The sequence below is a fragment of the Periophthalmus magnuspinnatus genome, chromosome 4 (genome assembly GCF_009829125.3).
Source record: "Periophthalmus magnuspinnatus isolate fPerMag1 chromosome 4, fPerMag1.2.pri, whole genome shotgun sequence".
Classification (NCBI taxonomy): domain Eukaryota; kingdom Metazoa; phylum Chordata; class Actinopteri; order Gobiiformes; family Gobiidae; genus Periophthalmus; species Periophthalmus magnuspinnatus.
Genome location: NC_047129.1, coordinates 31,311,946 through 31,337,568, shown reverse-complemented (window position 1 = coordinate 31,337,568; position 25,623 = coordinate 31,311,946). Strand labels below are relative to the sequence as shown.

General features: G+C 41.3%; 1 protein-coding gene and 1 long non-coding RNA gene across 2 annotated transcripts in view; one reads left to right on the top strand and one right to left on the bottom strand.

Annotated features, from left to right (window-relative positions):
• dnajc19 (DnaJ (Hsp40) homolog, subfamily C, member 19) overlaps nt 1-15,493 on the bottom strand; it is a 261,149-nt gene extending 245,656 nt beyond the window's left edge. Inside the window, exon 1 of the mRNA XM_033965771.2 lies at nt 15,484-15,493. The gene's annotated coding sequence lies outside the window, so the exon portion shown is untranslated. The remainder of the gene's footprint in view (nt 1-15,483) is intronic.
• The window catches only part of LOC129456214 (uncharacterized), a 508,652-nt gene that overhangs the window by 360,062 nt on the left and 122,967 nt on the right, over nt 1-25,623 (top strand). The window lies entirely within an intron of this gene.

Below are 25,623 nucleotides of genomic sequence, written 5' to 3'. Positions count from 1 at the left end.
CCACAAATGAACACTGTCATTATGTCCTTGGGTTACACACTTAACCCACCTCCCCCCCCAGTGTCTGCGTATTCCCGGGAGCGGTTCATTGTTTTGTTTTGAGAGCCCTAAGGTGGTCCCTCGTTTATCGCTGGGGTCGCTTTTTGCTGTAAAACCCCTCACCACACACTTTATACACTTTTCTCACACAGGCGTTAACGTTTTCTCACATTTCTCTCTCGTTTAAACTCTCTCAAAGTTCAAACCTTCGTCGGCGTCTTTGTCGGTGCAGAACGTTTCATCGACATTGTGGGTTTTGTCGGTGGAGAAAACAAATCGCAAACGTACAGCACTTCAGAGTCACACTGCGATCCAACGTTTATGTAAATTTGTCTGAACACATTCTGTACTGGACAGGAGACACGGCACGGAGGAGACTGATGGACAATGGTCTACAGTCCAACAGCCAATCAGGACGCACGACACAATGGTCTACAGTCCAACAGCCAATCAGGACGCAGAACACAATGGTCTACAGTCCAACAGCCAATCAGGACGCAGAACACAATGGTCTACAGTCCAACAGTCAATCAGGACGCAGAACACAATGGTCTACAGTCCAACAGCCAATCAGGACGCAGAACACAATGGTCTACAGTCCAACAGCCAATCAGGACGCAGAACACAATGGTCTACAGTCCAACAGCCAATCAGGACGCAGAACACAATGGTCTACAGTCCAACAGCCAATCAGGACGCAGAACACAATGGTCTACAGTCCAACAGCCAATCAGGACGCAGGACACAATGGTCTACAGTCCAACAGCCAATCAGGACGCAGGACACAATACACGTTCAGACGATGTAAAAAAGCATGAAAAATTGCTCTGTTTATATTTTATACTGAATGATACGAGAATTTTGTAGAGGCGACGTCTTCTGCTTTTGAGAGACACGTGACACAAATCGGCGTCTGCGATTGGACCGTCCCACGTGAGAACGATCACCACGTCCGTTCAAACAGAAAGCAGGAGGAACCGGCTGGTCTGGCTCGTTTTGGGTATAGAACTTGTGACCCTCTCGCTGCGTGGTGAGCGGCGAGTCCTAGCCAAAAACCGCACACGTTACAGATGCTCTTCTTTCCTGACGAATACCATACCCGGCTTTCCGCTATGCCCACCGGGGTTCTGTCAATCACATCACACCGACGCTAATGTGGCTAATAGCGCTTAACTGTCGAGAACTGTAGCTCCGCGGATTGGCTAACGACATCAAAAAGCCGTTTCTTTTCTGGACGCTTGTTGACTAGCTAAGTCTGGGAATGTTCTGACTTCTCCGCTATGCCTGTAAAATATGAACCCCGCGGTCATTTATCACGGTAATCGGACAGCGCCGGGCTTTGTTTCGCTTCTGGATCTCCCGGTTGTAGCGGAGAGTGCGGCGCAGCGAGACGGGGGCCATAGCTGAGAGGCATTTGACCCAGTGTCAATTAGCCGTCTGTGTAGTGTAGCGCTAGCGTTCCCTCGGGGGCTCTAGCTTGATCCCAAAACATTAAATCATTTCATTCATCGCACATAGCCGCCCGCTGTTTTGTGCTAGCGCTGAGAGCCCCCGCTGCCGCCTGCTGTTTTGGACACATTTTACTAACGTGACGGCGGAGTGGATGGCGACTCAAAGTGCTAAGTGACAGCTCCGATGTGTTTACGCGTCGCAGAGGGGAGAGAAGAGGGTACAAATATTATGCTAGCACAAATATTGTACGTGTTGTTTGAAGGTTATGTGTGAAATTTGGAGCAGTTGGTAATAACAGGCCTCAGAAAGTCCAAATTATTACGGGAAAAAAAAGGGTTTAAACCGTTCTCTGGAGTGGATGTTTTTGCACTTAAAATATCACCAATGAAATGAAATGCAACTTATGTGTTTAGAGGTGACAGTGGCGCAGTGGGATAAGCGTTTGCCCTCTTCCGTTTGGGTCTGTGGTTCCAATTGATTGCCTCCGGATTTGAAGGATTTTTGACAAGATCTTTCTCCATTCAGACAATATAATATCTCAGTTTGATTTGAGTTGTTGCTATAAAAAAAACGTTGGATCAAATCAGGAAGGAATCTGTACTTCTAAAACCAAAATTTATTGAAAAATTGACTGCGCCTGATGTGAAAATGTTTAATCTTTTCATTTGAGGTTTAGTTTTGCTGAAACACAACAACTCAAGCTTGATTTATGAGAAATAAAAGACACATCAGTTGGATTTATTTCACGTTTAAATAAATAAAATGTATTATGTCTCGCTCTGTCTTTCAAGATCCTTTTAATTTTATTTATTTATTTATTTATTTTAAACAAGCCAACAAGAAATAAAACAAAGAAATAATAATTTAATTCACTGAAAATTCAAACAATTCATGCCTTGGAGTAGAAAAAGTGCAAAGAGAAAACATTATATTCAAGCTATTTCCTGTGTTCGGATTTCCTCTGGCATTGGTCTCGACTCTGGCGTACTGGCAAAGCATTCTGGGATTTGTAGTATTATTGGTGCATGTGCTATATATACCAGCAGGTCAGCTCTAATGCGCATTTGATATGAATTCACAGGCCGAATATCATTACACCGCAGGCCAGATTTGGTCCCCGGGCCTGAGTTTTACACATGTGCATATCGATGTCGTGTCCGTGCCTTATCCCGTCTCAGGATGTTCAGTTGTGTGGTCAAAGTGTAAAAAAAAACCTGACGAATCACCACGTAACTACCGCAATTCCTGTAAGTTAGTATTTGCAATAAAATAATCAGTGTTTTTTAGGGATGGGACGAGATCTCGTGCCACAAGATCTCGCGATATCAAATTAAAACAAGACTTAAGTGAGGAAAATGATCTTGTGAGATATTTTTTCCCGTGTGTTTTACTATCAGCTTGGACAATAAAACTAGTTACACCTTTTGAAAACCTGCAAAAATATGAAATAAAATTAAAAACATTTGAGGCCAAAGTGTCGCCTCGTCTCGTCCTCGTAAACCCAATGTCGTGTCTCGTTTTGTGGAAATTTTGTCTCGTCCCAAATCTAGTATTTATGATTTTTCCCCTTTAATTAGTTGGAAAACATGCCAGAATATCGGTAGCTAACAAATTAATTACTATTGACTCAATATCACAGTTTTATTAATTATGTAATCTCTATTCTAAAAAAAATAAATAAAAAATCCAGCTTCCATGTGGTTTTCATATGTGCATTATAAACATTTTCTATTTAATTTAATTTATTTTTTTATTGACTTTCACAAACTTAACAGTCACATTCACAAAAATCACGATGACATGAGCAACTATCACTTAAGAATTGACAGATGACTCCTGTTATCATCGAAAGACAGTCGTTCACGGCCAAAATAAGACAAATTTTGAACACAGTACTTGTCGGAAATATGCAAATTTTACATATTTAAAAACAATTATTCACAAGTATAAAAGAAAAATATTTAAGTTAATAAAATATAAACCACAAGAAATAAAAGAACTGATTTTAATGATCTGTGAAAGGAGCACAGTTTGTACGATTTAACTTCTTCCCGTTCCTTTCGTTCGTGCCAGGAATGTCAACGCTTGTATTTATGTTAATTGACTGATTATTTTGTCTTAGACTCTTTAAATTGCTGCCAACAAAGTGAAATGACATTAAATAAAGAGATAAATAATTAAATAAAAGATTGTATAAACTTTTTGCATCACTGTCGCTCATTTCAAATCATAATACTTAAGTTTTTTTATTTTTTTATTCGACCTCTTTAGTTCATTATTCATTTGATTTAAAAAAAAATTAAAAAATCAGGAATTTTTTGGGAGCCACAGCACAATTTTGTCCATTTTTTTTCACAAATCATGTAAACTCAGTGTCTTTTCTTTGTCAAGTCATGTGATCCTTCTGCAATTTCACGCTTCACTGTGATTGGCTAACTCCACCTGTCACTCAGAGTCTTGCTGAAGCTGACCAATAGCAAAAAGTGGGCGGAGAAAAACAAAACAGCACATCGTCACCAGAAGGTTTTTTTTTATTTTTTTATTTTATCAGCATATCACCATTTATTTTAAATAGATTTTATATTTATTTAGCAAAACAAGGCCCGATTATGCTCTGCACTTACCGTATTTTCCAGAGTATAAGTCGCACTTTTTTTCATATTTTGGCCGGGGGTGCAACTTATACTCAGATGCAATTAATATGTGAAATATACAGATTTTTTTCTTCATTTTTTGGCTGGTGCGACTTATACTCCAGAGCGACTGATACTCCAGTACGATTTATACTCCAGAGCGACTTATACTCCTGTTCGACTTATACTCCAGAGCGACTGATACTCCAGTACGATTTATACTCCAGAGCGACTTATACTCCTGTGCGACTTATACTCCTGTGCGACTTATACTCCTGTGCGACTTATACTCCGGTACGACTTATACTCCAGTACGACTTATACTCCTGTGCGACTTATACTCTAGAGCGACTTATACTCCGGTGCGACTTATACTCCGGAGCGACTTATACTCCGGAGCGACTTATACTCCGGTGCGACTTATACTCCTGTGCGACTTATACTCTAGAGCGACTTATACTCCGGTGCGACTTATACTCCGGTACGACTTATACTCCGGTGCGACTTATACTCCGGAGCGACTTATACTCCAGTGCGACTTATACTCCGGAGCGACTTATACTCCGGAGCGACTTATACTCCGGAGCGACTTATACTCCAGTGCGACTTATACGGTAAATCTGCGTATTGAAATTAACTCATCCTGGCATAAATTTGATCAGCAGTGCCAAAAATCCCGCACCCAGCGACTCTTCCCCATTTTTTTTTTTTATTATTCACTCGATAAACTCCAATAATAATAATAAATCCATTTTATTGGCCGGCTAATCTAACCTTGTGAACTCCCGCGCTCTTTCTTAGCCAGGTCGCGGCGCAGATGTGAGCCTTGACACATGTATGCAGGTGTCAGATGATCCTCTTTCTCCACCACGTTTCATAACCGTCCCCATCCGCGCCGCACGCTAACTACGCTAACACAATATCGCATCTAATCAAGCGCCAAAGTACCGCGGTTCCACCAAGAGAAAACAGCCCGCTTTTGTCGCTAAACGCCTCTGCCTCTATGGACGCTAAATGATTTAATTTGCCAGCGCAGATGTGGCGTTCACTTTCTCAAAAAAAAAAAAGTGAAGGAATTGAAGACGAGAAGAAGACGGGAGGGGTGTGAAATAGCAGGAAGGAAGGAGCAGAGTTGGCACGGCGACAGGCAAACAGTGGCGGTACTCGGGACTCTTGACGGAGCCCTCCAAACCCGCGTGATTTTGTGTGTACGCGCCGAGGGAGTGAAGTTATCGGCACTTGGGATGAATGGGAAATCAAAACGGCTTTCACGTGCGCCGCGTCGAGAGGCGCCGGCGCAGATGGGCGCGGACCTGGTGCCCGCTGAGCCTGGCGCCGTACCAACGCAGGGGCGCGCTCTCCACGGGCCGCGGGCGACGCTCAAGAGCAGAGAGCGAGCTAGTTTGGGAGTAAAATGTTTCACAAGAAGTGTCAGTTAGCAAAGAGAGGTTTAAAGGGGCACCACGGAACTTTTCTGGTGTAGAGATGTGGTTGGTGTGTCCAGAATGTTCCAGAATATGGATTTTCTTATTTGGAGGAGTCTGGTACCTATTGGTCTCCATGGAAATGTTATTGTGAAGTCAGCAATGTTCCGCGGTATGGCTTTTCTGGTTGGGCGTCTGCTATAACTTCTTGTCTACATGGAGATATTGATATTGCTACGTCCAGAATGTTCCAGAATATGGATTTTCTGGTTTGGAGGGCTCTGGTACCTGATTGTCTCCATGGAAATGTTATTGCTACGTCCAGAATGTTCCGCAGTATGGCTTTTGTGGATGGGCGTCTGCTATATCTGCTAGTCAACGTGGAGATATTGCTATTGCTACGTCCGGAATGTTCCAGAATATGGATTTTCTGGTTTGGGGGGGTCTGGTATCTGGTTGTCTCCATGGAAATGTAATTGTGAAATCAGCAATGTACCGCAGTATGGCTTTTCTGGTTGGGCGTCTGCTATATCCGCGTGTCTACATGAAAATATTACTATTGCTGAGTTCAGAATGTTCCAGAATATGAATTTTCTTATTTGGAGGAGTCTGGTACCTATTTGTCTCCATGGAAATGTTATTGCTACGTCTAGAATGTTCCAGAATACGGATTTTCTGGTTTGGAGGGCTCTGGTACCTGGTTGTCTCCATGGAAATGTTATTGTGAAGTCAGCAATGTTCCGCAGTATGGCTTTTCTGGTTGGGCGTCTGCTATATCCGCTTGTCTCCATGGAAATGTTATCGTTGCGTCCAGAATGTTCCGCAGTATGGCTTTTGTGGTTGGGCGTGTACCAGATCCGCTTGTCTACATGGAGATATTGTTATTGCTACGTCCAGAATGTTCCACAGTATATCATTAAACTCTATCTTTCATCTATTCAATTATTGTATTTTCCGGACTATAAGTTGCACTTTTTTTCATAGTTTGTCGACTTATATGTGAAATTATTAAGATAAATTTCTCCAAAAACTGTGACTTATATTCCAGTGCGACTTGTATCTGTTTTTTTCTTCATTATTCAGCATTTTTTGTCCGATGCGACTTATACTCCAGAGCGACTTATACTCCAGAAAATATGGTACATGTGTTTTTATTGCTAAATACAAAGCTTAAAAACACGCATACTTTCTGTGACAGGGTAACTTCTAAACAGACGAAAAGAAAAAAGCGTGTTTTTTTTCCACGTATTGGTCGAACAACGCCAACAGGCAAACATACGGGACCATTTTTTCCTCTTTTCTGCCTCACTTTTTTATCAAATTATACCTAAAACACAGGCAAAGCAATACATTTCTATGACAGGCAGGTGGCAAAACTCCCTCCAGAAAGTTCCGCAGTGCACCTTTAAAGCTCATTTTTACGCCGCGAGACTGCACGGACAAATTATATTGACATTTACAGCACGCAACAGACCAGCTACACGCATATTTTTCGGATATTTATGCAGTCAACAATCCAAAAAAAATAAATATAAATACGATTTGAACTGACGTCAAATCTTATCAAGCCCATCCCACATTCCCCCCTCTCTCTTTCTCTTTCTCTCCTTCTCTCTTTCTCTATCTCTCTCTAATCAGATCGTAGTTTGTGAACAGTCCAAGTCTCAGTGAGCAGATGTTTTGGGACTTTTTTTTTTTTGCGCGGAAGAAGCAATCTGGCACCCTAATCATCGTCATTGACTCCGGCGAGGCCCCCGACGATCCCGCTCTGAATGACAAATTAAAGCATTTTCCGATAAAACGTGGGTAATTAAACTAACTAAATCTCGTATAAGCTCCTCCGCAGATCACATTTTTAATCTCATCTCTGTTTACGCTCCTGGTTGGGCTCCGTTATGGTATTTTTTTTTTTTGGAACGTTTTCTTCTTCCCCATCGGATTATCTAAAACGTCCACCGTTCTTTGGCTTCACTGTCAGACCGGCCTCTTCTCATCTCCGCAACTCATCTCATCTGAAGCATTAACTCCATTAGGCTGGTAATTGCCTTTTAAAATCGCAAACGCAGACGTCCAAGGCCACTTAATGTCTCTCTCCTCTCCATCCACCGTCTGTAAATAGCCTTAACTAGTCCCGTATAGAAGTGCATAGAAAGCGTTGGTGATAGCCCCATTGCAAAGCTGAGATCGGAGCCAGCGATAGAGTAAAATTGGATATTTTTTCTCAAGTCGCTCCCAAAATGAGCCTCGGATCGGGCCTTTTAAGAGTATGTAAATGTTTACGGTGCTGTTATGAAAGATGTGGTCCGGGCCCTGCCTCCTTAACGCCGACGCTTTTTCATTTCCGCACTCAAGATAAAATAAAATGTCTTCTCTAAACTGGCTTTTTTTATTATTTTTTTATTTTTTTACGCAAACATCTTAAGTTGAGTCCATGTGTATTGGTCCAAACTTCATTTTTTTATTTATTTATTTTTATTTATTTATTTAAAGCCAGACAGACGTACAAGTTAAGCATTTTTAAATACATGATTATAGGTCCGAGACATAAATAATAAAACAGACTGATTCATAAAACAAGACAGAGACTGAACTGGTTTGTAGATGAGACAAAATAATTATAATAAATAAAAATAAACCATGAGTGATGTTTATGTGTGTGTGTTTGTGTGTGTGTGTGTGTGTATAAAAAAACGAATATGGAATCATTTTTTTATTGGAATTTCATTTTGAACAACATTTTTAGTCACGTTTTAGTTAATTGTGCGATGAAAGTGGGGCAAAAATCTGTCAGGAGCATAGACTGTTTATATAAATGGACGTAGCTAACCTGCTAGCCGCCGCGTTACAAACAGGAAGCGGTCCAGGTCCATCGACTCTGGCTCCAATTCACTTTCTATTGAAAAACCGTGTCCTCTCTCTCTATAACTGCTGCTGTCAGACTCGTCATTTTGGTCTTAAATGTTCGTATTAACCCGCTCTACGTGATCCTGGTGTTTTTATTTCACTGTTGTGTCTGTATCTGTAGCTTGAGAGTGACTTATGCTGTTGTCTCCGTTAACGTTTTCAAAGTCCCAAGATGTTTACGGTTTGAAACACGGATAAACAAATCCACATTTTACAAATCAAACACCTTCAGTGAGATCGGATTCTCGCGGTTGATCCCAAAACAGCGGGTTGATCCTTCTAAACCTGCTTCATCTCGGGATTTTCAACTCCGGTAATTAGTGATGGTTTAAACGATATCTAGCAGCGCCCCCTGTGCCCCCGGAGGACACATCGATCAATAACCTACTGATGTGTCCCAGTCTCATCCTTCGGTTTAATAGGTTTGTTCTGATCCGGAAAAGGTTTACACAAAGGTCAAAGTGGATGAATTCACAAGTGAAATTCAGATGTTTTGGCTGGAGTTGGGTGGATTTTGTCTTTTTCACCAAATATGATAAAATTAGATCGTTTTGACGCCATTTTGCTTTTCATTTATACAAACAATAAGTGCAAATTTTAAGTCATGAACCAGGAAGTAAGAATCTCTATGTTGCGTTTTGGGATGAGTGCGGTTTGGCTGTTTTTTAAATTTTCGATTTAATTATTTTATTTTGGCGCAAATAAACATTTTGCTTCCATTTCCAATAGAACATAAAAACATCCATGTTCACCCCAATGCAGTCGCACCAACAGAAACCAGAAAAACGACAAAAAAAACACACAAATCTTTACTTTAGCCCAAAAAAGGAGCGTGAAGAATAGAAATTATTTAATCCCTTCTCCATTTTTTAACATAACATGAGCTTTCTTTCGCATTTTTCAGACATTTTGCGTCAAACCGTGTGAACTATTTACACAAGCGCAGAGTATAATGGCGAAAATGATAGATCTTTGCAACAAAAACGTGATAAAAACAAAATAATCATCATAGTTAGCATAGTTTTAAAATGACACTCTGTTTTTTTCCCATATGTTTACACTGATGCGCCGTTAGCTGGTTGTTGTCACTCGAGATAGAGCGATATATACACATCGTTTCACCGATATTTGGACTTTTTACCGTATCCGTTATCGACCTTAAACCTCCAGCATATGTCGATATTTAGCTTTGGTCAATCTGCTGCCTAAAGAAGCCACAGAAAGCTTTAATTTAACACTTAAATACGGATATTATAGGTTTGGAGTAAAAAAAAAAGAGCTTGAGGGGAGTTTATAGTAAATTTAAATGATATAATTTGGGGAAAATGATCAAAATCGTGTGTATCGACAAACTTGCTCCGGATTCTAAGCCATCGGTATCGGCATCAGCCACGAAAAAAAAAACCTAAACACTTTGATTTATCTCCAGTTGTTGCCAGAGTTGTTCGGCTGAAACTCTTCTTTGCTCCGTGAAAAATACAAAAAGTGTTTATAAACCGCGGAGAGGAATGAGTCAGGACCTCTGCTAACAGTTTAAAACGAACTGGAGTAGATCTTTTCACATTTATGATACAGTAAAAAGATGATAGATGGTTTAAACTTTTTCACTAAATAGCAGGGTTTTCTTACAGTCAGTCTGTTTTTTACGCAAACATCTTAAGTTGAGTCCATGTGTATTGGTCCAAACGTCATTTTTTTGTTTTATTTATTTATTTAAAGCCAGACAGACGTACAAGTTAAGCATTTTTAAATACATGATTATTGGTCCGAGACATAAATAATAAAACAGACTGATTCATAAAACAAGACAGAGACTGAACTGGTTTGTAGATGAGACAAAATAATTATAATAAATAAAAATAAACCATGAGTGATGTTTATGTGTGTGTGTTTGTGTGTGTGTATAAAAAACGAATATGGAATCATTTTTTTATTGGAATTTCATTTTGAACAACATTTTTAATCACGTTTTAGTTAATTGTGCAATGAAAGTGGGGCAAAAATCTGTCAGGAGCATAGACTGTTTATATAAATGGACGTAGCTAACCTGCTAGCCGCCGCGTTACAAACAGGAAGTGGTCCAGGTCCATCGACTCTGGCTCCAATTCACTTTCTATTGAAAAACTGTGTCCTCTCTCTCTGTAACTGCTGCTGTCACTCGTCGTTTTTGTCTTAAATGTTCGTATTAACCCGCTCTACGTGATCCTGTCGACTTTATTTATCTCAAAATTCAGTTTCCAGCTCCAATTACTCTGCCCTGTTACACAAAACTACCACAACAGAGGTGCGTATTTGGACAAAACAATGTGATTTTGTTAAATGACCTGAAAACCGGAAACATAGACTCTCTACAGACTCGTGCTGTACACTCGCGTTCCACCGGGGGCAGTGTGGCAGCGGACGTGGGTTTGAATGATTCTGAACCGTAAATCCAGCGCCAGTGCGTTCAGTTCGAGTTTATTTACGTAGAGCATTTAAAACAACTTCAGCTGAACAAAATGCTTCACATAAAAGTCAATAAAGACACAAGAGCAATAAAACACCTGTGTTTCCTATGTAGATGTTAAATACCAGGGAGAAGAAGTGGGTTTTCAGTCTAGTCTTAAGTTGTGTTAAAGACAGGAGAGGGTCTGACAGGCAGAGGGCGCCGTTTCATAGTCTGGGCGCTGTCACAGAAAAGGCTCTGGGTCAGCTGACTTCTGACCTCAGGGCTCGAGGTGGAGTATACTGGAGTACACTAACTACGTCAAATGAAGAGGACCCGTAGAGCACAGACGGAGGACCCATGGAGCACAGAAAGAGGACCCATAGAGCACAGAAAGAGGACCCATAGAGCACAGAAAGAGGACCCCTAAAGAGCCGACAGAGGACCCGTAGAGCGCGGACGGAGGACCCGTAGAGCGCAGACATTTAAACACATTTAAATTTCCTATATTACACAAAATTGACTCTTGTGAGCTTTAAACCATGTTATAAGCACTTCCTGTATCACCACATGATGACATCACAAGGTGGAACAGAGCGTTTTCCGGTTGAGAAAAGCGCTCAGCCTAAATAAACAGCGTGTTGTGTGTTAAACTTGTGTGAATGAAACAAAACACAACTCCGGGTCTGTTTGTGACGAGGAAACAACCTCACATCATCCATTTCTACGTTTATTCGAACACATTTTCGCCGCCGATTCTTTCCCACGTTTCCCTCTAAAACCCGCACGGCGTTCCCTCCGTCTCGCTGTTTAGACGCCGCACTCCTCCTCTCCTCCCTCGCTTCTGACCGTGGGGCGAAAAACACCGTCGGACCCCGCGCTCATAATGGGAATCCCTTCTCCCATTATCGCACATTTAATTAGCAATATAAATGCCAAACCCCGTTGCATTATGTTGCCAATTGTGTTGCTATCTCTCTCGAAATTAGTCTTTTAAAATGAATTTGCTGTATTAATCATCTCCAGAAATAATTTTTTGATCGCTGAATTAATAGTTTTGCGTCGGGAGGTTTTTATTTTTTTATATTTTAGGTGCTCATTGACATAGGTGATTGCCTCTTCATTATGCTAGCGCCCTACTTGTAATAATTCCAGCACGCCGCGCTCCTGTATCTGCTAATTACTTCGCTAATTGAATTTACGGCGTGTTGCTAGCCTGTATTTTAAGTGCGTGTTTGTTGGCAAAGCGTCATTGTATCTGCCGGTGACAGTTAGCTTCTCAGCCGCAACCCCCCAACTTCCCATTCACCGCTCGTGTCATTACATATACCTCCCAGACCTATGCGCTACGGCTAAGAATGAAATTAATTAATACGACACAATGGCTCCCCCGCAGTTGGGTTGTTGTGACTATAGGAGGCGCCGTTCCACTCTGACGTGTCGACGGTCTGATGATAAATAGCGTATAGGGATGACGGTTAGCCTTGGGTAGTGTCAAAACAGACCGTTAGCGAAGCGGCCGCGCGCTGCAGATTGAATAGACGGCTCCGGAGCGGGTTTTTCGGCGGCGTGATGCGGCGTTTTGTGTGGCGCTCGTGAAACAGACGGACGGTTAATGCTGCGATGTGATTAAAGTCGTGACGGGGCGAAGAGAGCGGCTGGTGATTTGACCAGAAGAGAGGAAAGAAAAATCAAGATTCTTATCGATTTATTAAAATGTAATGTGTTTTATTTGGGTAATAAATGTGGCTTTTATTATTAATGACGTCACAAAAACATTGGGCGGATTTGAGTCGATAAGGTGATGATGTCATACTCAAATGTTTTCCTTCTGATAATTTCATAATTTGTCATGAAATCTGCAGAAGTTAAATTCACAAATGTTGATCATTTCTGTCGGTGTTTAGCCCCAAGAGCAACAAAAACAAACGTCGGTGTTTTAATCATGTTCCTTTGAGCTGATTGGTCTGAATGTGATGATGTCATCAGAAAACAACAAGATGAACATTTACAATTTATCTCACACACACACACACACAGATACACACACACAGATGCACACACCCACATACACACACACACACACACACACCCCTACATGCACATACACACACACATATATATACACACACACACATACACACCCCTACACACACACATATACACCCCCACATACATACATACACACACACATATACACACACACTCACACTTATACATGCACACACATAAACACACACACACATGTAAACACGAAAGATACAGATGTAAAACGAAGATACATAAACATACGTGTGATTTGTAAAGCCCAGGTGCCGCGTTCACACAAAGAGTCTCGCTCTGAGCACAGGGCCAAGGTGAAGGTGAAGTCTTCTATAGGAGCAGAGTCCAGAACACGCGTCAAACTCAAGGCCCCGGGGCCAAATGCGGCCCGCCACGTCATTTTATGTGGCCCGTGAGAAGTTAAATTAAGGCTTGACTGTCATTTTAAAATAAGTCTGTGCTGCTTTAATGTGTGTTTTGACAATAATCTAATGAGATTTCGCCAACAAGTGGAAATATTTGCAAATAATCATCCCAAATTGTTCAGGAAGAGGAAAATTGTGGGCGTGGAAGGCAGTTTCAAGAAAGACGCTAAAGGTGAATACAAGTTTGTGCTTTAAGGAGAAAATCTGTATGTTTTTTGTGTTATGAGGCGCGGTCGGTACAATCTACATCGACATTTTGACACCAAACACGGAGCTAAGTATGAAAAAGTGAGTCTGCAAGAAAAACAACAGATTGTCCAATAATTAAAAGGCTAAAAAAGTCTGTTTTTGAAGCAGAGCTGAAGGTTCTGACCAGATACACACTTTTAAAAATGTCACTTTATCAGGAAATACACAGTTACACGGAGTCACACAGACACGTAATATTTGCAACTTGAATAAGTAATAAACACAGAAACAGTTATTTAACAAGTTTAAAAGTATTTACATTTATTTTACATGACATTTGTTTACATTTAGTGACATTTATCCTGCCGCACAGTCACATCTGGCCCTTGATGGCGGCCATTTTGTTAATGTGGCCCTCGGTGAAAATAAGTTTGATGCCTCTGGTCTAGAACATCCACCTCCACCCGGCTCCACCCACACCTTTAATTTAAACCAAATTTACTAAACTGACTGTCTCGTTTTTTAAAAGGCTCATGTTACGCTGTTATAATGTCGTTTCCTCATCAAAAACAGACCTGGAGTTGTTTTTTTTCATTCACACATGTTTAACAGACAAACTCTGGAGATTTAGGCTGAGAAAACACTCTGTTCCACCTCGTGATGTCATCGTGTGGTAAAACAGGAAGTGCTCCGCTGTGTTTTTAAACTCCAAACACCTTTATTTCTAGAATCATTTGGATCATTTCAGCTCTGGAATTGCTGATCTGTACGGGTTGAGGTTTGAATATGCAGACAGACTTAATGTGTGAATGAAACAAAACACAACTCCGTCTGTTTTTGAGGAGAAAACATGAGTTAAAACGACAAGACTCAGTTTTACGCGTCATGTCGTCTACACTACAGAAATTCATCAATTTGTAACAATAAAATGTTTGTTTTTTTCTGAATGAATCGCGTCTTTTCTCTTTAGCACTGTCAGTTTTGTTACGTTTTACCAAATAAAGATTCAGTTGTTTCAAATTGTCAATAATCAGTTTGGAGACGTCTCCAGACCAATAATGTGAAAAACATGAGGTTTATATGTGGAGTTTAGACACGGAGGAAAAAGTGTTACTTTACTTTGTGTGAGTGTGTGTGCATGTGTGTATCTGTGTGTGTTTGTCTGTATCGGTGCATGTGTGTAGGGGTGTGTGTGTATGTGTGTATCGGGGTGTGTGTGTGCATCTGTGTCTGTGTGTTTTACATGTGTGTGTGTTTATGTGTGTATGTGCATGTAGGGGTGTGTGTGTGTGTGGGGTGTGTGTGTGTGTGTGTGTGTGTGTGTGGGACTTAATAATCATGCAGTTCTATTAAGATCTTTTGTAAACTGCTTTTAAGTCCTTGGTCATTTGATAAACGGCTCGAGAAGCGATTTTAAACTAATAAACGTTAAGGCCATCGCTTCTTTTACAAAACGAGATTAAAGAGCCTCTCCCGATTTACGCAAAAATTGACTCTTGAGAGCTTTAAATCGGAGTTGTGTTGTGACTCTTTATTATTAGTCTGTCTACGTCTCTAAAGCTTAAAATGCTCCGTTGCACCTTGTGATGTCACGAAGGGGTAGTTTTCAGCGACTTTTTAGCTTTTGTTTGGCGATTCCAGAGCTGAAATCATCCAAATAATTCTAGAAATGAAGGTGCGTGGAGTTTAAAAACACACTGTAGCACTTCCTGTATGTACATGATGACATCACAAGGTGGGACGGCGCGTTTTCGGATGTTTAAACATGTGCGAAAGAAACTAAACGCAACTCCGGTTTGTCTGTTTGTGACGAAAAAATGACAATATAACAGAAAATAGTGTAAAATGGAGACTTTAAAACGTTTATTAAAGGCATACCATGGGACTTTTTGGGTGCCTTTAAGGGAGTTTTTACAAGTGATGCTATACCAGGCGGAGTAACAAGTCAGATCTGCGGAGAGACGAGCCCAGTCGCAGTCAAGAATGCATGTATCTGTTGTTTTTGCTCTTCTTCCTGGTCGATGTCGTCACCCACGTTTCCATGGAGATAGATTTATTATCTGTCGATTTCTCGTCCGGATCGTGAGCTCGTGTTGGTCGGGAGTACCTCAGCCGGAGGATTTGACGTGTCGTGCGTGTTTCGGGTGACGGGGTGGAAGTAGTACCCGAAAGAACCCCACCAAAAACACAGGGAGAACATGCAAACTCCACAGAGAAAGCTCCTCCGACGATACAGTGCACCTCAGCTCGACGTCCTCTCTCCTCCGCTTCATCCTGTCTTCTTGTCTCTCTCTCTTTTTCCTCACCCACTCCCCCCCCACACACACACGCACGTCACCATCTCTCCTGTCCTTACATTCCTCTCTCTCTTTTTCCACTCTCTCTCACCTCACTTCGCTTCTTTTCTTCACACTTTCCCTCTCTCTCACCTCACTTTCTTCCCTTCTTCACCCTCTCTCTCTCTCCTCCCTCTCTCTCTCTCCTCCCTCTCCCTCTCTCTCAGCTCACTTGCCTTCTTCTCTCCTCCCTCTCTCTCATCTCACTTTCTTTCCTTCTTCTTTTCACCCTCCATCTCTCTTTTTCCTCTCTCTCTTCTCTGTCTCAACTCACTTTCCTTCTTCACTTCACCCTCTCTCTCACCCCCCCCTCTCTCATCTCACTTCCCTTCTTCTCTTCACCCTCTGTCTGTCTCTCTTCCCTTTCCCTGTCTCACCTCACTTTCTTTCCTTCTTCTCTTCACCCTCATCTTTCTTTTTCCTCTCTCGCCTGTCTCTTACCTCACTTTCTTTCTTTTCTTCACCCTCCATCCTCTCCTATCCTTCATCCTGTCTTCTTGTCTCTCTTTCCTCACCCGCTCTCTCTGCTCTCCCTTTTCTCTATTTCCCTCACTCACCACCCGCCCCACATATCTCCCTTCACCTTACCTCCTCTCTTTCTTTCCTTACTCCACTCCATCTCTTTTTCCTCTCTCCTCCCTCTCACCTCACTTTCTTCCCATCTTCTCTTCACCCTCTCCCTTTCTCCTCCCTCTCTCACCTCACTTCCCTTCTTCTCTCCTCTCGCTCTCACCTCACATTCTTTCCTTCTTGTCTTCACCCTCTCCCTCTCCTCCCTCTCTCTCTCACCTCACTTCCCTTCTTCTCTCCCTCTCTCTCACCTCACTTTCCTTCCTTCTTCTCTTCACCCTCTCCCTCTCTCCTCCCTCTCTCTCTCCCCTCACTTCTTCTCTCCTCTCTCTCTCACCTCACTTCCCTCCCTTCTTCTCTTCACCCTCCCCCTCTCTCCTCCCTCTCTTCACCTCCTCACCTGCTCTTTTGTCCAAACTTAAGCTCCGCCTCCTCCCCTCCTGATATCGATCTCCTCTCTCCCTCCACCTCTTTCCCTTCTATTGATCCCTCTCCATCCCTCTCTCCCCTCCTCTCCTCTATCACACTCGTCTTTTGTCTTCTTATCGAGGCTTTTTCCATCGGGTTTATTCCAGGTTGCTGTTATTGACAACCCTCTCTCTCTGTCTCTCTGTCTCTCTCTCCTCCTCCTTCTCCTCTTTCTCTCTCTCCATCTTCTCCCAACATTAATCCCGCTTTTGTTACTCCAAACTCTCTCAAAAATACTACAGGTGTGTCCGAGCGCGCGTCGTTTCTTTTCTATTCCTCTGTAAACCCGCGTATCGCTCCAAACGTTAACAAAATAAATAAAACGTAGCGCGTCTGGTCGGGTGTTTTTTCGGCGTTTGAGTGACAGGTACAATCGGCGTCTGAAGCCTCTCGATAAGCTCGTATTGTCAGCGCGTTTTCACCCTTTACCCCCACCCGTTTCTCTCTTTTCCTCACCCTTTCCCCCCCTCTCCGCCCTCCTCCTCCACCCACGGCTCTACAACACGATAAGGGAAAAAAAACACACCAGATAACACGTCAAAAGCGAGTCGGAACGCCGCGTTTCCGAGCGGTTGTTGTAAACGATACCTTACGAACAAACACGGAAAAAAGCGTGCGCAGAAAAAAAAAACCATAAAATAAATAAAAATATGGTTGGAGATTGTGTGAAAGGTGCCAGATAATGACAGCGGGATTATGGGTAGAGTTGAAAGTAATAGGCTTAAAGTCGGAGCGATGAGTGACAGGTGTCGACGGGAATACGCGGAGGTCCCGGCGTGATCCGAGCGGAGACAACGGGAATAGATTTAAACGGGTTTTTTTTGTTACGAACGGATCTGATTTAAAGCGAAACGAGAGGATTTTGAAACGGCGTCGCGAAGATACACGGTGGATCTGGTGATGATGTTTGTGATGTAATGGAATGATGTGATAAATGCGTTGCGTTTTGGAGGTCGCGAGGTCAAAAGTGTGCGTTTGGGAATTTTCGTGAGGAAAAATCTGGGTAATTTTTTTAGGATTTATCAAGTTGTTTGTGTATTTGTTCATTCAGGTGCCGAGATATTACACGAAATGGAGCTTTAAGTCGTGTTTTAACGCCGTTACGTCATCAAAAACAGAGCTGGAGTTGTGTTTTTTTTGTTTTTGTTCTTCTCTCAAACTGAAAACACTCCGTTCCACCTTGTGATGTCATCGTGTGGCGATACAGGAAGTGCTCCGCTGTGTTTTTAAACTCCACGCGCCTTCGTTTCTAGAATCATTTGGATCATTTCTGCTCTGGAATCGTCAAACTTCTACTAAACCAAAGGTAAAACGTGGCTGTTAACTTGGAAAAACCACTACCACTTGATGACATCACAAGGTGGAAAGGAGCATTTTGAGCTTTGGAGATGTTACAGACTAATAATAAAGTGATGTAATGGAATAATGTGATAAATATGTTGTGTTTCTTAGGATTTATCAAGTTATTTGTGTATTTATTCATTCAGGTGCCGAGATATTACACGAAATGGAGCTTTAAGTCGTGTTTTAACGCCGTTACGTCGTCAAAAACAGACCTGGAGTTGTGTTTTGTTTCATTCTTATGTTTGAGGAACTTGAAACTGAGCTGGAAAACTACCACTTCATGACATCACAAGGTGGAACAGAGCGTTTTGAGGTTTGAAGAAGCAGCATAAATGAAACTAACTGTATTTCACGTTAAAAATGACTGTAATTTTCAGTTTTCACAGCTCAAACTTGACCGTGATTGGTTAAATCCACCTGTCACTCACTCATGATGGGGCGTGATGGATGACAAGACTCACAAAAATGATTTTCCGTCTAAAATCGAATCAAGAAGAGTGAAGTGCTTTGCCCAAGGACACAACAACACCATACATTTATAATATTTAAGCAAGATAAACACGAAAGCCACAAGTTATAGAGGCTCAGTCAAAGTAAATAAGGAAAAAAATGCTCCACACTGCACTAAAGTCGGTTAAATCCACTGCAATTACATTTATTTTTCTTAAATTTTTACATTTAAAGGTCCTGTATTACATAAACTTGACTCTTGTGAGGTTTAATTCATGTTATAATCCTGTTACGTCGTCAAAAACGGACCTGGAGTTGTGTTTTGTTTCATTTACGCAGCCTCAAAACGCTCTGTTCCACCTTGTGATGTCATGAAGTGGCAGTTTTCCAGCTCACTTTCAAGTTTCTCAAATATAAGAATGAAACAAAACACAACTCCAGGTCTGTTTTTGACGACGTAACGGCGTTAAAACACGACTTAAAGCTCCATTTCGTGTAATATCTCGGCACCTGAATGAATAAATACACAAATAACTTGCATCAATGTGAGATCAGGGTGAAAAATGTATCCGTGTTTAAAATATCGATTAACGTAAATGGATTTCGTTCTGTGACGGTTGGTCGGGACGTTCTTACATAAACACGCCGCTTCAGCCCAATCCTTTTTTTGGTCGCAATTAATAAAGCAAATGTTTCGTTTTCACCCATCCATCCATTTTCTTCCTCTTATCCGGGGCCGGGGGTCAGTCTAAGCAGAGATTCCCGGCCTTCCCTCACCCCAGACACCTCCTCCAGCTCCTCCGATGGGACCCCGAGGCGTTCCCAGGCCTGTTTTGTTTTGTCTTTTTCCAAACAAAAATGGAAAGAACCAAAGTAAAACTCATTCATTCGAGGAGGAGGAGTTCAAATAGAGTCTGGGAGAGATCGCTAAATTAGTCAAACGTGCACGGATGGATGACGTCTACAACCTCCAGGCGAGTTTTCGACGAGGGATCGAGGTTCGATTTCACGAAATATCGTGTCTTTAAGCGAATCCGACCTATACGAAACGCCGCGGTCACTGCGTCCACACCGTCCACACTTCTATAAAACACTTTTAATCTTCGCCACTTCACCGCCGCTCCATCACGACCAAACTTTACCGAAGTTTCTCTCCATTAAAACTAAAATAACCCGTCATTACTGCGTGTAATTATGACGGTCAGTTCAGTATATGTGGGATATCGACTCGGACCGAAGAAAAGCTAAGGAAAAAAAAGAAAAAAAAAAAAAAATCAGGTTACGAGTGGCTCCATTTAACCCGACGCTGAAAGAACGCTGACCTGTAAACGCATCAGAGACAGTGGGACCGAAGAACGCCCGTAGAGACGGCGCCGGAGGGCAGGACCGAGGCCGTATTGTGCATGTGCATTTCAGAAAACGAAGAAGTTAGTTTTTTGGCGATGACTACGGGGCTAAGGAGTCCGTAAGAGCGAGGAATTAGGTGGAGGGGGCGGAGAAAGCGGCGCCAATCAATGTCAAATTACGTGCGGTCCGCCGGCCTATTGTACAGTACGGCCGGCGTTCTAAAGAGCCCGAGATGATGCAGAAGCAAAGATCATTTTTATTGATTTCGCGGAGAAGTCAATAGAGAAGAAGAAGGAGGGAGGAGGAAGGAGGGGAGGGGGGTGAGGGAGGAGAGAGAGGGGTCGGTTTGTGTGTCACGGGGCCCGTACAATGCGGCGCCATTGTGCGTGCTCACGCGTTAGCGGCGAGCGTCGGGGGCGTTCGTTTACATTAGCGGCCGCGTGGGTGGATGGAGGGATGAGGGTTTTTCGGGCATTAAAGGGCTGGGGGTGATGGAGAGAAAGGGTAAGAGAGGAAGAAAGAGAGAGGGAGGTTTTGCGCGGGGTTTGAAGTGAAGGAGTGTCGGGTGGTTGTTCAAGATTCTAAAAAAAAACACACAAAAAAATCTAAAAAACTTGAATCTGAGCGAGGGTAAACTTAAAGATATTTAAAGGTACTTCGAGGTACTTCAAGGTACTTAAAGGTACTTCAAGGTACTTCAAGGTAACTTTTACAGTGGAGGGTCTGCACCTGCTTTTGGCCAGGGACATGTTGCATTGCAGAGAATATTCCACAGTATGGCATTTAACTTGTCAAACTTATCAAACTATGGTTCAATAAATCGCAGGATTCTGTAGTACTTTTACTTTTACTTTTACTTTGTGGCAGCACAGCAAACACCGCCACCTGATTGGCTCTCAGGTGGATTACAGAGCTCTCTGATTGGCTCTCAGGTCATAGAGCTCTCTGATTGGCTCTCAGGTGGATTACAGAGCTCTCTGATTGGCTCTCAGGTCATAGAGCTCTCTGATTGGCTCTCAGGTGGATTACAGCGCTCTCTGATTGGCTCTCAGGTCATAGAGTTTCCTGATTGGCTCTCAGGTCATAGAGCTTTCTGATTGGCTCTCAGGTCATAGAGCTCTCTGATTGGCTCTCAGGTCATAGAGCTCTCTGATTGGCTCTCAGGTCATAGAGCTCTCTGATTGGCTCTCAGGTCATAGAGCTCTCTGATTGGCTCTCAGGTGGATTACAGAGCTCTCTGATTGGCTCTCAGGTCATAGAGCTCTCTGATTGGCTCTCAGGTCATAGAGCTCTCTGATTGGCTCTCAGGTCATAGAGCTTTCTGATTGGCTCTCAGGTCATAGAGCTCTCTGATTGGCTCTCAGGTCATAGAGCTCTCTGATTGGCTCTCAGGTCATAGAGCTCTCTGATTGGCTCTCAGGTCATAGAGCTTTCTGATTGGCTCTCAGGTCATAGAGCTCTCTGATTGGCTCTCAGGTCATAGAGCTTTCTGATTGGCTCTCAGGTCATAGAGCTCTCTGATTGGCTCTCAGGTCATAGAGCTTCCTGATTGGCTCTCAGGTCATAGAGCTTTCTGATTGGTTGTCTTTGGTAAAGGTTCATTCTTATGTGTTTTTCTGCTTTACATGTTTTGGCTGCTTTGTTGTTCTTAGTCACAGTTCATGATGGTGTTATCGAAATACTACAAACTACGGAACATCTTCTCCAGGACTGCATCCCTTGTGTGCAGTGGTGGAAGCAGTACTCCATTTTGTTACTTAAGTAAAAGTACAGATATCGGGATGTCAGTCGTCCAGGTCTGATCTGTAGCAAAAGACGAAATTTAAATCTGACATAGTTAAATTTCGTCTTTTGCTGCAGATATTGGGTCAAAAAATACTAATAAAGTAAAAGCATCACATGAAAAAATCTACTTAATTAAAAGTATTAAAGTACCTGCTCATTTTTTCACCCTTTAAGTCCATTTTTAAAAGTATTTCCTGCAGATTTTGAGTCTTATAAACCTTCAAATGTAGTGATTTCGGTTCAGATTTGTGCTGGATTTTGTTCAACAGAAACAATGAAATCAACATTTTTGTCTTTTTTGTTTTTGCTCAAACTACAAAAGTGTTAAAAATAAACTCTCAAACTATAATAAAAATACTTTAACTTTTCAATCTATTTCAAAATGTAGTGGAGTAGAAAGTACAAATACAGCTCTCAAATGTAGTGAAGTAAAAGTAAAAGGCTTCCGGTTTCAAATTTTCTAAGTACGTACAGATACCTACGATGTGTACTTACATATAGTACTTTTTACTCGTTTTTTTTTACTACTTTTACTTGTTATATTCCACCAGTGCGTGTGTGTGGCTCCTTGGACGTCCTTTGTCAAACTTTTCAGACAGCAGCATCAACGTGTTTTAAAAAAATAATCCAACTTTAGCATTAAAATGTTACATAAAACGGTAAAAACACTATAATCGTTAGCATCTCTGGCTATATCACCTTTAAATCAACCAAAACATGTTGTATTTGTACTACGTCGCTGTTTAAATCACTCTACAAATACTCCACCAGGGTCTAAAACAGTCCGTTTCCATTTACGGGCCGTTGTTTACCGTCAGCATCTTTTCGCGCCGTCGCTAATAAACGTTTGCGCGCCCTGACCCCAAACGGAGCATTGTGTTCGGCGGTTCTTTCGCGGAGGCTAAAATGTGTCGCTAACGTGCTAAGTGAGGCTCTTCCTCTGAGCGCCGTGTGCGGGTTTAACGGCCGGACTGGCGTTTAGGGCCTGGAAACGACGCGGAGTCGACGTGCGAGATGCCAGCGGCGTTTACTCTGACAACAGCGTGTGCGTTAGCGTTAGCTTTGGGGAGCGCGACAGGGACGATGGCGAGAAGGAACGTGGAGGTTTATTGTGACTATTTGCTTTTCAAATGACATAAAAATGATCAGTTTATGGGTTTATTTATTTGGAAACTACAATAGATTCTCATCAGATCATTATTTTAACATAATGTTGTGCGGAAACTTTATAATTTAGTTTGAAAATGTGTTTTTTTTCTGCGGCGTTTTGTTTTAATGGGCTCGATTGTCACTTTTACACATCTCCATAACTACAACTGTCATATTATTACTTCATAAATCTTTCACATCTAAATTAAATATTATATATGTGTGTTTTAAAGATGCACAGTGTAAGTACTTGATTTTAGATACTTTAAGTAAAAGTACAGATACTGGGGCAAAAATATTCAAGTAAAAGTAAACGTATAACATGAAAAGTACTGTTAAAATGTATTTAAAGAGTAGGAAATAAAAGTATTCAATATGTGTGTTTTAAAGATGTTTAAGTACTTGATTTTAGATTAAGTAAAAGTACAGATACTGTGGCAAAAATACTCAAGTAAAATTAAAGTATCACATGAAAAGTACTGTTTAAAAATGTACTTAAAGAGTAGAAAGTAAAAGTATTCAGTATATTTGTGTTTTAAAGATGTTTAAGTACTCGATTTTAGATACTTTAAGTAAAAGTACAGATACTGGGGCAAAAATACTCAAGTAAAAGTAAACGTATAACATGAAACGTACTGTTTAAAAATGTATTTAAAGAGTTGAAAGTAAAAGTATACAGTATATTTGTGTTTTAAAGATGTTTAAGTACTTGATTTTAGATACTTTAAGTAAAAGTAAAGATACTGAGGCAAAAATACTCAAGTAAAATAAAAGTATCACATGAAAAGTACTGTTTAAAATCTACTTAAAGAGTAAAAAGTAAAAGTATTCAGTATATGTGTGGTTTAAAGGTGCACTGTGGAACTTCTCTGGTGAATTGTTTCCTTCCTGTTTGTCTATGGAGATTATTTAAGTTTTTATGCATCTATCTGTAAAAACTCCAGTAAATATTTACTTAATACATTTAAATATTACAGTTTTATGACCCACAGTTTCATTCTTCTGCTCAGATAAAGTTCATATCTTTCCGTTTTCTCTGCCGTCGCTCGTCGGAGGTTCTGTTCTTTTCTCATAAACTGCTGTTTGTGGCAGAGCTCACACCGGAGTGAGAGTGTGACCGGCCCAAACACACCGCCCCGGGGCAGACGTGGCTCCAGCTGTAAACACTGTGCTCCACATTTCACAGACACGGCTCGTAAACACACACAAGCCCGGGAAAACTGACCAGGACGACCAAAGAAGAAGAAAATGAACCGGGAGGACCAAAGACGAAGAACATTAATCAAGAGAAGCAAAAAAGAAGAACATTGACCAAGAAAACCAAAGAAAAAGAACATTAATCAAGAAAAACAAACCCAGAGGACCAAAGAAAAAGAAGAATATTAACCAGGATGACCAAAGAAGAACCTTAATCAAGAGAACCAAAGAAGAACATTGTCCAGAAGGACCAAAGAAGAAGAACATTGACCAAGAAAAGCAAAGAAAAAGAACATTAATCAAGAGAAATGAAGAAAATGAACCAAGAGAACCAAAGAAGAAGAACCTTAATTAAGAGAACCAAAGAAGAACATTAACCAGGAGGACCAAAGAAGAAGAACATTAATCAACAGAACCAACGAAGAAAACATAAGACAGGTTTATTTGTATATCACAATTGGTGCACAAATGAATTCAAAGTGCTTTACAGAATAAGAAAGACATTAAAATCACAATATAGCAAATTAAAACATAAACAATCATCATAAAATTAACATTAAAAGAGAAAAGTGCAGAATATTCAGTTCAGTTTCAGAAAACCAGAGCTTCAACTGTTGAGATGAAGATGTTTTCAGACATATTTGTGCTTCTACATCAGGACTTTTTTTTAAATCAAAGCACAAAATGATCAACTTCATCAAATCATAAACTTTTACCACAACTTCAGACAAAGACACAACTACTTTTTTAGCAAACATCCCACAGATCCTGACAGTAGAAACACAATCCCATCTTCCGCTCATTGTTTTTTCTTTCCTCGTTCGTCACATCTGACAGATTTACCCGCCCCGTCGAGCGACACGTTTAGGCTGAAGGTTCTATTCCCTGGCGTTGTGTAAAACATCTGCTAAACAGACACTAAACCAGACGCACAAAGCAAAGCCAAATATTGACGAGCGACTGAGGAGAGCGGCGTTCCCAGCCCCGACCGTAAACATCACACCACAGTGAGGGAAACGAGGGAGAGACGGGGGCAAAGGGGCAGGAGAGACAAGAGGATATATATTTTAATTTGTATATACCTTTTTTTTTTTAAACGCTCATTGCATAGAGTCTTCCTTTTTTTTTTTTTTTTTTCTATTTTTATTAATTGTTTTACGTTGCACTTTTCTACTAACGCAATAAAACTGATTCTGATTCTGTCCAGCAGGGGGAGTCGGGTGGTTCTGTGGCGGGCATACCCAAAGTATAAAAGTACAGATACTGTGGCAAAAATACTCAAGTAAAATAAAAGTATCACATGAAAAGTACTGTTTAAAAATGTATTTAATGAGTAAAAAGTAAAAGTATTCGGTATATGTGTCCTTCAAAGATGTTTAAATACTTGATTTTAGATACTTTAAGTAAAAGTACAGATACTGGGGCAAAAATACTCAAGTAAAA